This window comes from Pleurodeles waltl, chromosome 4_1, assembly GCF_031143425.1.
Source record: "Pleurodeles waltl isolate 20211129_DDA chromosome 4_1, aPleWal1.hap1.20221129, whole genome shotgun sequence".
Lineage (NCBI taxonomy): Eukaryota > Metazoa > Chordata > Amphibia > Caudata > Salamandridae > Pleurodeles > Pleurodeles waltl.
Genome location: NC_090442.1, coordinates 21,679,179 through 21,692,973, shown reverse-complemented (window position 1 = coordinate 21,692,973; position 13,795 = coordinate 21,679,179). Strand labels below are relative to the sequence as shown.

The window sequence follows — 13,795 nt, the reverse complement described above, 5'->3', positions numbered from 1 at the left end:
CGTTCCTCTAGTGGTGTCACACATTGCAAGTATTTGGCTGCTTCTTCTTTATATTTTCACTTTCTTTCATTTTGATCCCTCTTTCTTTGTCTCGCTCCCTTTATCTCTCTTTTGCCCTCTATATCTGCCACACTCCTTCTTGCTTTAGCTTCATGAATGTCTCTGCCGCTTCTGACATTCAGACAACAAATCCTTCTGAACATTTGAGAATAAGGGACAACTGGTGTGGAAGAGGAGTTGCAGGATGTGCAATTGATCGTCCTAGCAATTAAATGTTTTTGATGTGGGATTTAACTATTTCACCCCATTCTTCAAACAGAATCCGCTGGTTCAGTGGCTTCATTCTGGTAAAAATAAGATCTCGGCAAGTCACAAAATTCATGGGGGGAGTCAAGCCAGAGTCACACTTAGGCCCTCATTTCGAACTTGGCGGTTAGGCCCGCCATGCCGGCAGTGGTGGCTAAAGCCGCCAGACGGCATGGTGGGCCGAACCGCCATATAAAGAACAGGGTGATGGCCGCCAACGGCAGCCGTCACCCACCGCTATGCTCGGAAACGCCATCTGTCAGGGTACCTGCGCTACCGGCGGATAATGTTTCAAATGCTGCCAGCCGCTGGCGGAGGGGGTTCCCAGGGGCCCCTGTGCAGGCACCCGTCGCGCATGTCACTGCCCGATTTACGGGCAGTGTCATGCGCGACGGGTGCTGCTGCACCTGCCGCACAACAACATTGGCGGCGGCTTCTCATGGAGCCGCCCTAAATGTTGCGCCCGTGTTCCCCGCCAGGCCGGTGGGCGGAGACACTGTCTCCCGCCGTGTTCGTAATGAGGCCCTTAGTTATAAGGTCCAAAGAACGAGCGGATACATCAACTGATTCAATGCTTAAATGATGCAGCAAACATTATGAAAGAGCAAGGTATACTCTTTTGGATTAAAAATAGGCTGTTTCCTGAACACCTGTGCTTTACTTTAGTTCAATACATAGACTGCAGCGGCATTTGTTAATAGTAATATATACATTTTACCAATGGAGGTTCCCATCTCCAGAGCCCTGACAACACGTCCATGAGCGAAACGATAGGTGACAATTTGTCATATGCACTGTATTTATACTGCCAATATTTTTGTATGTGGGACAGTCATATAGCATGTTAAACTACAATAAAGTGACCTCACTATGTGTAAAATGTTAAAATGTCTTTTTTGAACAAGGCTAAACGTGGGATAAGTCAGGATACACTACTTTCTTCACTCAAATAAACAAAGATTACAGAGACGGTATACTTAGAAAATAGAATAAAAAATTTAAAATTAGGAATTGACTGAAAAAAACAAAGGTTAAAGGGGCGTTATATGGCTGTGGAAAAGCTACATAGTTTACATTTGCTAGAATTTTAGCACTGCATGTTCTTACTGGGCTCTGAGGCACAGCCTCCCATTTTAAGAAAAAAAACACATAAAGCAGTTTGTTCGAGACCTAGGAAGAACAAAGTTCTAGATGTGATCTTTGGAGGTGCGTTTCCACCCTCAGACAACCATAACTTTTTCCCCTTGCTCACTCTTCGCCCGTTCATGGTGCTTATAGTTTTATGAGAAACTCTTTATAGTGGGTTCTGTCATTTCACAATAATTCCTCTCAAGAATTGTGCCATCATGCCCCGATTCTGTCCTTTACACAATTAGGATTTGGTTGAATAATTCTCTGTAAATAAGAAAGTCATAAAACACATTTATATACAATTAATCTAACAGTGAATCATTTACGTAGTGAGCAGTCAGCCAAGATCCAGCTCAATGTTAAATATCCCTGGGAAGTGCCACTATGATGGGTGCATTGACAGGTGCATGTGAGGATGGACATTAGCATTGCTTCTTCCATGTCAGAGATTGGGTGGTAAGTATCGTGCACTGCAAGCATTAACCCTGAGAGTTACAGCTCACATTCTGCTGCTTTTACGTCTTGTGCTTTTGGACACTGTTCTCCGGCTACTGCCAGTGAATCATCAATGTTGTATGAAAATGTCCAAACACCACGATCAACTGTGAACATTCACCAGCGCGTGCTTGTTAAACTAGTTCTTCTAGCAGGGACTCAGTCCGAGTGTGTTGGGTTTATGGGTTTTATCACTAACCCCTCAAGTTAGCTGAAAGTACCCTTGTTAGTCCCAGTATTGTTCAGAGTGCTGCCTTTACAGGTAGCAGGAACAGGTGTGCTTGGATGTTTTTCTTTGCAACTGAATAAAAACCAACAATGTTTCTTTCATTTTAGTCAACAATGTGCTAGTCTCCCAATGTGCTTCCTGGTATGTCATGTTGTTTTGTTATGTGTGCAAAAGTGAACAATCACTGAGAATAGCCACGTTTTATAATTCTACAGGTATCGATATTTGTGTTTTGTCTTTTCTGACTAGACGGGTCTTCTACGATCTGGTATTTGAATGTCCCACATCATTGACATTTTATCTTTCTCTGTAATTCCTTCATGTTAAAATAACTGCACCTTTTTGCTCATGTCTATGTCCTCAGATGGTTCAATATTATTGTTAATCTTCTTAAGTTCTTTCCAGACTCGCAGCACCGCTAGGATTATTTCCATGTGAGTGAAATGAAAGTGTTCGCTTAGGACTGTGTGGAATCGAAAATTGACAAAAGCTCTTCACACTTTCAGTGCACTTCTAGGTCTTCCCACTGTGTGTTTGCTCATGACTTCTAGAGAGCTGATAATTGACAAAAGCAGTTCTGACATTCATTGCAATGTTTTTGTTTTTCTTCTGTGTGCGTTTGCTGATGTACCAATAGGTTTAATAACTGACAAAAGCTATCCACACATTCACTGCACCTGAAAGGCTTTTCCCCAGTGTGTGTCCACTGATGAATCCTTAATGTTGAAAAGTCACTAAGACTATTTTCACATTCATTGCATTTGACTAAAGCTCTTCATACATTCACTGCACTTGAATGGCTTTTCCGCTGTGTGTGTTCCTTGATATATTTGTAGGCCTGGTAAACTAAAGCTCTTCACACATTCGGGGCAATTGAAAGGCTGTTCCCCTGTGAATGTTCCCTGATGAATCCTTAATGTTGGTACGTTCCTAAACCTACTTCCACATTGACCGTAATAGTATTGTTTACCCCCTGTGTGTTTGCTGATGTCTTCGTAGTTTTGATAATCAACTGATCCTATTCACACATTTACTGCACCTTTATGTCTTTCCCTGGTGTGTATTCGTTGATGCTTTTGTAGGCCTGATAAGTGACTAAGGTGGTCATTACGACCCTGGTGGCCGGCGGAACACTGGCGGTAATACCGCCAACAGGCTGGCGGTGTTCCACCAGTGTATTATGACCGTGGTGCATTAACCAAGGCCATAACGCCAGTCCCTCCACTATACCGCCAGGCTTCCGCCGGGTGGTCATAATCCCCAGGGAGGCGCTACAAGCAGCTCTGCCCTGGGGATTATGAATCTCCAACCGCCAGCCTGTCCATGGCGGTAAACACCGCCATGGAAAGGCTGGCAGTAAGGGGGACTTGGGGTGCCCCTGCGGGCCCATGCACTTGGCATGGGCAGTGCAGGGGCCCTCAGACACAGCCCCATCGCGCATTTCACTGCCTGAATTTCGGGCAGTGAAATGCACGACAGGTGCTGCTGCACCCGCTGCCCATCAACATCTATTATGAGCCGGCTTCAATGTTGATGTGGCTTGTCCGCTGGCCCAGCGGAAATGTCAAAATAGGGTGCCACGGATACCGCCAGCACTGTTCATACAATTCACTGCACTTCAATGTTTTTTCTCCTGTGTGCATTTGCTGATGATTCCTTAATGCCTAAGAATCACTAAAACTACTGCCACATTCACTACAATGTTAAGGATTTTCTCCAGTGTGTGTGCGCTGATGTCTATGTAGGTGTGATACCTTACTAAAGCTCTTCCCACATTCACTGCACTTGAATGGTTTTTCCCCTGTGTGTGTTCGTTGATGAGTCCCTAATGATGAAGCATAACTAAAAGTTCTGCCACATTCACTGCACTTGAATGGCTTTTCCCCTGTGTGTATTCGCTGATGAATTCTTAATGATGAAGAGTAAATAAAAGCGCTGCCACATTCACTGCACTTAAATGGTTTTTCCCCTGTGTGTGTGCGATGATGTCTTTTTAGGTTTGATAAGTGACTAAAGCTCTTCAGACATTCACTGCACTTGAATTTTTTTTCCTCTTTGTGTGTTTGCTGATGAATCCTTAATGATGAAGAGTAAGTAAAAGTGCTGCCACATTCATTACACTTGAATGGTTTTTCCCCAGTGTGTGTTTGCTGATGAATCATTAATGTTGAAGGGTAAATAAAAGAGCTGCCACATTCACTGCACTTGAATGGTTTCTCCCCTGTGTGTGTTTGCTGATGTCTTTTTAGGTTTGATAACTGACTAAAGCTCTTCACACATTCACTGCATTTGAATGGTTTTTCCCCTGTGTGTGTTCGCTGATGAATCATTAATGATGACGCACAACTAAAAGTGCTGCCACATTCACTGCACTTCAAGGGCTTTCCCCCCGTGTGTGTTTGCTGATGTCTCTTTAGGTTTGATAAGTGACTAAAGCTCTTCAGACATTCACTACACTTGAATGGTTTTTCCCCTGTGTGTGTTTGCTGATGAATCCTTAATGATGAAGAGTAAATAAAAGCGCTGCCACACTCACTGCACTTGAATGGTTTTTCCCCTGTGTGTGTGCGCTGATGTCTTTTTAGGCTTGATAAGTGACTAAAGCTCTTCAGACATACACTGCACTTGAATGGTTTTTCCCCAGTGTGTGTTTGCTGATGAATCCTTAATGATGAAGAGTAAATAAAAGCACTACCACACTCACTGCACTTGAATGGTTTCTCCCCTGTGTGTGTTCGCTGGTGTCTTTGTAATTGTGATGACATACTAAAACACTTCACACATTCACTGCACTTGAATGGCTTTTCCCCTGTGTGTGTTCGCTGGTGTCTTTGTAATTGTGATGACATACTAAAACACTTTGCACATTCACTGCACTTGAATGGTTTTTCCCCTGTGTGTGTTCGCTGGTGTCTTCGTAGGTGTGATGACTGACTAAAGCACTTTGCACATTCACTGCACTGGAATGGTTTTTCCCCTGTGTGTGTTCGCTGATGAATCCTGAGTTGTGAAGAATCACTAAAACTACTTCCACATTCAGTGCAATGGTATGGCTTTTCACCTGTGTGTGTTTGATGATGTCTTTGGAGGTGTAATAATTGACTAAAGCTCTTTAAACATTCACTGCACTTAAATGGTTTTTCCCCTGTGTGTGTTCGCTGATGAATCCCTAATGATGAAGCATAACTAAAAGTGCTGCCACATTCACTGCACTTGAATGGTCTTTCCCCGGTGTGTGTTCGTTGATGCTTTTTTAGAACTGATAGTCGACTAAAGCTCTTCTCGCATTCACTGCACTTGTATGGTTTTTCCCCTCTGCGTGTTTGCTGATGGCTCTGTAATTCTGGTAATTGACTGATGCTCTTCACACATTCACTGGACTTGAATGGGTTTTTTTCTGTGTGAGTTTTCTGATGGTGCTTTAATTGAGGTGAGAAACTAAAGCTCTCACTAAATGTGTATGATTTGTTTTTCGTGGTTAGTGTCTGTGGGTCGGGTATATATTTGTCTACAGCCCAAGTCTGTGCTTCCTGATGAGCCATATGGCTGATAAAGCACTTTTACGTTTGATTTCTGAATTAAAACTAGCGTTCAATAGCCATTAAATACGTGTCACACTCATATATAAAATATGTTGTAGGTGGTTGTGACTTTAGATTGGATTATGGCTATGCATGCTTGCGGGTAGAGATTCATCTCCCTTCTGGCCGGTGCAAATTGGAACAGTCTGTTGTATTGTAGACAGCAGAACTCCTCTTTCCTTTACCCTTCAGGTGTTTGGCTCCACTCTGTTGTGCTTTTCTCTGGTTGCTGTGATTTGACCAGGAAGAGTTTGCAATACACGCAGAGCATTGAATGATGGTCTGTTATCACTTTAGAAAACAAAGCTTTGCTGTAACATCATACTGATCCCATGACCAAAGCTGGTGTTGGACACATGTTTATACAAGAGGTAGTTTGTTGTTGTTGCTGCCTTCATTTTCAAGCAGTCATTTCTTCGTCTTGTGGTGTTGAGGTGCACAGCTCAGACTCTACATCCACTGAATTGCCCTTAAATGCTTCTTCCAGGATCAGTTTATGAGCAGGTTTCTCAGTTGCTGTCTGTATTGATATTTTCCTGAATACCAAGGTGAGTGATGGTGACTGTTCTTTGCAGATCTGCAGTTTTATCTTCTTTATTCATAATAATGTCATGCATTCAAGGCTTGTTTTCTGGTGGATGTGAAGATATAAAAAATTACTAAATGGAAATGTGAATACACAATATTGAACTGGTTGTAAATTACATCTCTACTTAACCGTCTTTGAAACTTAGCAAGGAATACTTCACCATACACGGATATTTAACTAAACGTTTTGTTGAACATGTCACATCGTATTAACTTCTGAAAAGGAGGGGATTTACCAGCATTCACAAAGTAACTTAGTAAAGGAAGGATGCTCACGGAATGCCTATGTCACAAAGTATTAACTTCTGAAAAGGAGGTGATTTACCAGTGTTCCCAGAGTAACTTAGTAAAGGAAGGACGCTCACGGAGCACCTATGTGGTACTGGCGCTGCTTTAGGTAGATGCACATGGATAAGATTTAATTTAAAGAAGAACTGATTGTGCAAAAACAGAGGGATCAGGCTGGGCTGCTGTTATCTAATAACTCTTCAGGAAATATATAACAAAGGTAACTCTTCAGGAAGTATACAACAAAAATACCTCAATTCACACACTTCAAATAAATGCTTCCCTGTTCACATTGGATCAGCTCAAATGCCAACTCCTGTCTTCACCTTACTGTTCATCAAGTCACCTTTGACACTTTCAAAAGCTCCCCTGGTTCAAGCATTACTGTTTTTTTCTAAGCTGAAAGATTGGAGCATTATTGCGAGTTGATGTGGGCTACCTATTGCCAGAACATCTGCCCATCTCCCTCAAACTAGCAGAGCTTATAGTGCCTGATTCTGGCCCTGAAAGACAACTTAAAAAGATGCAGCTCCTTCCAGGGCCTTTTTGTAAAACAGAATGAGTGGTTGATTGTAACGCCCGACCTTTACATTATCTGCACAAATAAGGCAAACAAACATTGATTCATATAATTTATTATTCAACAATATCAGTCATTAAGAGAATCCATCACAACTAATAATTCACCGGGTATATCCCCGCAACGGATGTGTGCATTTAACCTTTTTCCTCTTTTTCTGCCTTCACGTGGTATCTGACTTAATGTTGTAAGTTTGGGACCCAGGATGCTCCTTTGTGACTGGATGGGCATTGGGCAGATCGGTGTGAGTTATCCACCGGTGAGGCTGCATTTCTACCTTTCCATATTTCTTATATTCAAGTTTACCTCATTTCCTGTCCTTCAGCTCCCCTACGTCTGGAGACTCACTCTGCAGCGTTCAGCAGAAGTCAGATAATGGCCTTACAGTCAAGAGGCCACGGCTGTCAGCGTAGGGATTACAAGCTTATTTTTGGAAGCTCGCCTGTGAGGTACAAACAGAGGAGGCACATAGGTATTTGTCTATGAGGTACAAACAGAGAAGGTGCACCGGTAGGTGCTTAGGAGGAACAGAAGAGGTGCAGAGGTAGGTGCGAATGAGGTACAAACAGAGGAGGCGCACAGGTAGGTGTTCATGAGGTACAAACAGAGGAGGCGTACAGGTAGACGTGTATGAGTTACAAACATAGGAGGTGCATAGGTAGGTGCATGTGAGGTAGAAACAGGAGGTGCACATGTAGGTGCTTATGAGCTACAAACAGAGGAGGTGCACAGGTAGGTGCCTATGAAGTACATACAGATTAGATGCAGAGGTAGGTGTTTCTGAGGTATAAACAGAGGAGGCGCACAGGTAGGTGCTTATGAGGTATAAACAAACGAAGTGGACATGTAGATGCCTATGATGGAGTGAATGTTTGATTTGTTCCGTATTCCATCCATCATCTGTTCGTTTTGCTTTAGTAGCCTGAAGGTCAGGCACCCGACTACCTCTGCTCCAGCCAGTAGTGCCTCTCTTTGACCCCTTGTCAACTTCAGCTGTGATGCTCTCTGCCCCATCCTTCTGGGAAGCGCTGGCAAGTTGGGAATTCTCTCACTCTTCCAGTCTTTGCCAAGGAAATAGTACTATTGATGCCCATGTGAAACGTGTGTGTCTATGGGGCATGCATAGGCACTTGGCTCTACCTGTTCTTTCTGTACACAGGAGGCGTGCACCCTGCCCTCAATCCACCCACATTTCAATCTGCGTTTTGCCTGCTACGTAGTGGAAAGGTGTTAACCAAAAGTAATTACCATACAGCATGGTCAACAACAATACAAACTTCCCCATATGCGAGATCGACTAAAGAATAGCTGGCGGTAGCATACACTTCGTCACACCCCCAGAATAATTACATGTGTAATCTGACTGACTGATGGAACGTTTGCAGTTTTATTTTTCACCACCATTTTAATTACATTTTGTTCGCATTGAACATAATTTCAGCGTAGTGGGACAGAAAAATCAGGTAAAATTGCTATAAACCAATAAGACTGCAACTGTAAAGGAAAATTGAAATTTTTTCTCCTAAGTACCCAGACGTAAGGTTACACATAATTTTTTTATTTTTTTTCCTTTAAAAAATGGACCTGATTTGCTTCTAACCTAGGCACAATTTGACAAATCGAAACAAAATCTGGCATAAAACTGGAATTTATTTTTTAGTCCAGTTCGATCTGCTAATAAGTGTGGCACAGTTTGATAAATCGGCATAGAATTTAGCAGAGTATTAGGACACTTGTAATAGGCCTCAAGAAAATGACAGAAGGCCTACTCTGATCAACACACGACGTAGAAAACAAATGTGCAGCAGTGTACATGATACATGAAAAGTACAGGCCTCGGTTTGAATACAATGATCACGTAGGGATGCAGGGACAGAAAGGAGAATGAAGAGAGAGGCCAGGTGCAGAGTAAAAGCAGTCACAGTCCGACTTCACATGCCATAGATAATTTAGAAGGACGCAAACACAAAGCAGAGTCTGAGCCACTTTCTGATTCCAGGGTTAGGAGAAGGGGTAAATCATGATAGGCTGAAAGGGAGACACAGCACTAGATGTTTGTGTTTCAAGGTTGGCAGGGAGTGGGAGACAGACCGTAAAACTTCAAAGTTGGCAGACGTGTAGGGAAGACATACTGATAGATTTCAAAGGGTAGGATTGAAGGTCACTGTGTATGTAGGAAGATATATATGTATTATATCTGATCTGTTATACCTGAATTTTAGTAACAGGTAGTCAGATAGCATTTAAATAATTATAGTCTTTGTTAATTGTAAATGTAATGAAGGAGGTGGAACTTAGGTGCCCACCAAGAGCATAGAAATCGCTGTTTGTAAGAGCTGTGTTGAGTGTGGCTTCAGTTACAGAACTGTGCTGTACTCCCGGCCGTATTTTATTTACTTATAAATATACTCAATTATTATTAGAATTGTGTCACTTTTTTATTTCTGACAAAAACTCAACTACATTTTGGCGAGCGGCAGCCAGGAGCCCGCTACTTCCTCAAGTCCCTGGATGCAGCTGAAGGAAGCACCGCCGGTGACGCTTGAATAGAACATTGCGCTCAAACCAGGTGAGAATTACACCTGTTTGTTCAAGCGAACGGGCGACATTCCAGAGCCTGCTTACCTAAAGAGTAGGAGGGGTTGGGCTTCGAACTCTGATAGTTAAAAGTGCATAATTCTGTGGTAATTGTAGTATGGGGAAGTAAGTGCATGCACGATTTGTGTGTTTTAAAAAAAAATACAATGTTGATGTAGAAATGAAATGTGATATCCCGGCCAGGCTGGAAGACACACAATTGCCCTTATTATGACAATGGCGGTAAATCCCACTTACCGCCACGCTGACTACCGTCAGCATACCGTCACATACCGATGCGGCGGTCGATATCCGTTCACCATATTAGAGCACACACACACCAATACGTCACTATTTAGCCACACACACAAGTCCGCCACACCAAAGGTCAGCGATAAACTGGCGGTATCAAAACCCACACCGTTACGCCAACAGAACAACGCCCATCACATTATGACCCACGAATCACCACGGAGGACATTCAATGGCGGTAAACCATTGGCGGTACATACCGCCGCGCTCAGAATATACACACACATACAAAGCAGCACAACATTGGACAATTCAGGCTACACACACCTGACACCCATACACAAACCACACACACACACCACTATAAAATACACACCCACAGTACCCACAACCCTTTACCATTACAAACAATTGCAACAAGATAGACACCAGGACCACAGACAAGACCAGAGCCACACACCACCATCACCTATACACCACCCACGCACCTCACAACATGTAGGAAGGTAGCCCCCATCTAGCATTGTTACCCCCACTTTTGGCCTGTGTGTGAGTATATGTCAGTGTGTTTTTACTGTCTCACTGGGATCCTGCTAGCCAGGACCCCAGTGCTCATAGTGAAAACCCTGTTTGTCAGTGTGTTTTATATGTCTCACTGGGACCCTGCTAGCCAGGACCCCAGTGCTCATAGGTTGTGGCCTGAATGTGTTCCCTGTGTGGTGCCTAACTGTATCACTGAGGCTCTGCTAACCAGAACCTCAGTGCTTATGCTCTCTCTGTCTTTAAAATTGTCACTGCAGGCTAGTGACCATTTTTACCAATTCTGATTGGCACAATGGAACACCCTTATAATTCCCTAGTAAATGGTACCTAGGTACCCAGGGTATTGGGGTTCCAGGAGATCCCTATGGGATGCAGCATTTCTTTTGCCACCCATAGGGAGCTCAGACAATTCTTAAACAGGACTGCCACTGCAGCCTGAGTGAAATAACATCCAAGTTACTTCACAGCCATTTTCACTGCACTTAAGTAACTTATAAGTCACCTATATGTCTAACCCTCACCTAGGGAAGGTTAGGTGGAACGTTACTAAGTGTGAGGGCACCCTGGCACTAGCCAAGGTGCCCCCACATAGTTCAGGGCAATTTCCCCGGACTTTGTGAGTGCGGGAACACCATTACACCCGTGCACTACATACAGATCAATACCTATATGTAGCTTCACAGTGGTAACTTCGAATATGGCCATGTAACATGTCTAAGATCATGGAATTGTCCCCCCATGCCAAATCTGGTATTGTTGTACCAATCCCATGCATCCCCTGGGCTCCAGCATGGTCCCCGGGTACTGCCAATCTAGCTCTCTGGGGTTTTCACTGCAGCTACTGCTGCTGCCAACCCAAAGTCAGGCGTCTGCCTTTTTGGGGTCTGGGCAGCCCAGTCCCAGGAAGGCAGAACAAAGGATTTCCTCTGAGAGAGGATGTTACATCCTCTCGCTTTGGAAATAGGTGTTAAGGGCCTGAGAGGAGTAGCCTCTCCTGGCCTCTGGGAATGCTTTCAAGGGCACAGATGGTGCCCTCCTTGCATAAACCATTCTACACAGGTTCAGGGATCTCCCAGCCCCTGGTCTGGTGTGAAACTGCACAAAGGAAAAGGGAATGACCACTCCCCTGTCTATCACCACCCAGGGGTGGTGCCCAAAGCTCCTCTAGTGTGTCCCAGACCTCTGCCATCTTGAATGCAGAGGTGTGAGGGCACAATGGAAACCTCTGAGTGGCCAGTGCCAGCAGGTGACATCAGAGACCCCTCCTGATAGGTCCTTACCTGGTTAGGGGGCCAATCCTCCTCTGAGGGCTATTTAGGGTGTCTCCTGTGGGTTTCTCGTCAGATAACAAATGCAAGAGCTCACCAGAGTTCCTCTGCATCTCCCTCTTCGACTTCTGCCAAAGATCGACTGCTGACTGCTCCAGGACGCCTCCAAAACCGCAACAAAGTAGCAAGACGACTACCAGCAACATTGTAGCACCTAATCCTGCCGGCTTTCTCGACTGTTTCTTGGTGGTGCATGCTCTGAGGGCTGTCTGCCTTCACCCTGCATTGAAAGCCAAGAAGAAATCTCCTGTGGGTCGACGGAATCTTCCCCCTGCTAACGCAGGCACCAAACTTCTGCATCACCAGTCCTCTGGGTCCCCTCTCATCTTGACGAGTTTAGTCCCTGGAACACAGGAGCTGGATCCAAGTGACCCCGACAGTCCAGTGGTCCATCTGTCCAAATTTGGTGGAGGTAAGTCCTTGCCTCCCCACGCCAGACAGTAATCTTGTGTACTGTGTGATCTGCAGCTGATTTGGCTTTTGTGCATTTTACAAGGAATCCTTTGTGCACAGCACATCCCAGGTCCCCAGCACTCCATCCTGCATTGCTCAACTCGCTGAGTTGACCACTGGTTTTGTGGGACCCTCCTGTGTTGCTGAGCGCCCCCTCTGTCTCCTCCTCCAAGGAGCGACCTCCTGGTCCTTCATGGGCCCGGGCAGCACCCATTTTCTTCAACTGTGACCTTTGCAGCTAGCAAGGCTTGTTTGCGGTCTTTCCGCGTGGAAACAACTCTGCATCCTCCAGCACGCCGTGGGACATCTTCTGTGCAAAGGAGAAGTTCCTGGCATCTTCCGTTGTTGCAGAATCTTCAGCTTCTTCCACCCGAAGGCAGCCATTTTGCACCTTCAGCTGGGATTTAGTGGGCTCCTGCCCCCCCTGGACACTTTTGTGACTCTTGGACTTGGTCCCCTTCCTTTACAGGTCCTCAGGTCCAGGAATCCGTCTTCAGTGTTTCGCAGTCAGTTGTTGTCTTTGCAGAATCTCCTATCACGACTTTAGTGCGTTTCTGGGGAAGTAGGGTAACTTTACTCCTACTTTTCAGGGTCTTAGGGTGGGGTATCTTGGACACCCTTAGTGTTTTCTTACACTCCCAGCGACCCTCTACACACTACACCAGGCCTGGGGTCCCTAAGTGGTTCACATTCCACTTTCTTAGTATATGGTTTGTGTTGCTCCTAGGCCTACTGCATCCTCTTGTATTCTACAGTGTTTGCACTACTTTTCTAACCATTTACTTACCTGATTTTGGTTTGTGTGTATATTTTGTGTATTTTACTTACCTCCTAAGGGAGTATATGCTCTGAGATATTTTTGGCACATTGTCACTAAAATAAAGTACCTTTATTTTTAGTAACTTTGAGTATTGTGATTCTTATGATATAGTGCTATATGATATAAGTGGTATAGTAGGAGCTTTGCATGTCTCCTAGTTCAGCCTAAGCTGCTCTGCTATAGCTACCTCTATCAGCCTAAGCTGCTAGAACACTACTAATCTACTAATAAGGGATAACTGGACCTGGCACAAGGTGCAAGTACCATCAGGTACCCACTATAAGCCAAGCCAGCCTCCTACACAACACACACCCCAAAACATCACCCTACACACCCTCACCAATATTGCTTACACAACACCCGTGGCACCACAACAACACCCCAGATTCTCTCAGGAGGAGCTAAGGGCCATGGTGGAGGAAATCATCCAGGTAGAGCCACAGCTATTTGGAGCACAGGTGCAGCAGATATCCACTGCTAGAAAGATGGAGCTATGGCGGAGGATCGTGGACAGGGTCAACGCCGTGGGACAGCACCCCAGAACAAGGGATGACATCAGGAAGAGGTGGAACGACCTACGGGGGAAGGTACGTTCCATTGCAGCAAGACACCAGCTCGCTATAC

The 13,795-nt window shown here is 44.7% G+C and overlaps 1 pseudogene; it reads right to left on the bottom strand.

Annotated features, from left to right (window-relative positions):
- LOC138287278 (zinc finger protein 208-like) overlaps positions 1-13,795 on the bottom strand; it is a 143,768-nt pseudogene that overhangs the window by 78,146 nt on the left and 51,827 nt on the right.